Consider the following 1574-nt stretch of genomic DNA (forward strand, 5'->3'; position numbering starts at 1 on the left):
CAGAGAGCCCCAGAAATAAATCTTACAAACATGTACAGAATCCAACGATGTAACATAACTCATAACGACACCGACCTTAGCCTCATGTAAACAACATATAATCAAAGTGAACACCTTTACATTAACTGAACAATTGATACAAAATTCATAGGCGACAAGTTCATAAAAAGGATGAATTACACCGCTATTCAAACAAGTAAGGATACTTCTTCTTCATTTCTTCCTCAGCCTCCCACGTGGCCTCTTCAACCCGTTGGCATCACAGAATCCGGGTTTTTTGGAAAAACCTTTTTAAGGTGCCTTACATCCTACCCCACTAAAGATCATTCATCCTCATATGAGGATCAGGGTCTACTATTAGCACCTTATGCAATTCAGTTTTCATACCCTACACCAGCAACCCCAAATTAACTAACTCCCTAAATTTCCAAATATTTCGCTAGAGTTTCCTTTGTAACTAACCTATCCACCTGTCAGAGAGCCCCAGAAACACATCTTACAAACATGTACAGAATCCAACGATGTAACATAACTCATAACAATACCAACCTTGGCCTCGTGTAAACAACATATAATCAAAGGGAACACCTTTACATTAACTGAACAAGTGATAAAAAATTCACAGGCGACAAGTCCATAAAAAGGATGAATTACACCGCTATTCAAACAACTAAGGATACTTCTTCTTCATTTCTTCCCCAGCCTCCCACATGGCCTCTTCAACCCGTTGGTTTCTCCATAACTTCTACTATTATAACCTCTACGCCTACTTTGGCATCACGAAATCCTAGTTTTTAGTAAAAAAAAATTAACAAGGCCTTACATCCTCCCCCTCTTAAGATCATTCGTCGTCGAATGAGGATCAAGATCTAATATTAGCACCTTATGCAACTCAGTTTTCATACCCTACTCCAGCAACCCCAAATTAACTAACTCCCTAAATTTCCAAATATTTCGCTAGAGTTTCCTTTGTAAGTAGGCCTATCCACCTGTCAGAGAGCCCCAGAAATAAATCTTACAAACATGTACAGAATCCAACGATGTAACATAACTCATAACGACACCGACCTTAGCCTCATGTAAACAACATATAATCAAAGTGAACACCTTTACATTAACTGAACAATTGATACAAAATTCATAGGCGACAAGTTCATAAAAAGGATGAATTACACCGCTATTCAAACAAGTAAGGATACTTCTTCTTCATTTCTTCCTCAGCCTCCCACGTGGCCTCTTCAACCCGTTGGCATCACAGAATCCGGGTTTTTTGGAAAAACCTTTTTAAGGTGCCTTACATCCTACCCCACTAAAGATCATTCATCCTCATATGAGGATCAGGGTCTACTATTAGCACCTTATGCAATTCAGTTTTCATACCCTACACCAGCAACCCCAAATTAACTAACTCCCTAAATTTCCAAATATTTCGCTAGAGTTTCCTTTGTAACTAACCTATCCACCTGTCAGAGAGCCCCAGAAACACATCTTACAAACATGTACAGAATCCAACGATGTAACATAACTCATAACAATACCAACCTTGGCCTCGTGTAAACAACATATAATCAAAG

This window comes from Nicotiana tomentosiformis, chromosome 4, assembly GCF_000390325.3.
Source record: "Nicotiana tomentosiformis chromosome 4, ASM39032v3, whole genome shotgun sequence".
Taxonomy (NCBI): domain Eukaryota; kingdom Viridiplantae; phylum Streptophyta; class Magnoliopsida; order Solanales; family Solanaceae; genus Nicotiana; species Nicotiana tomentosiformis.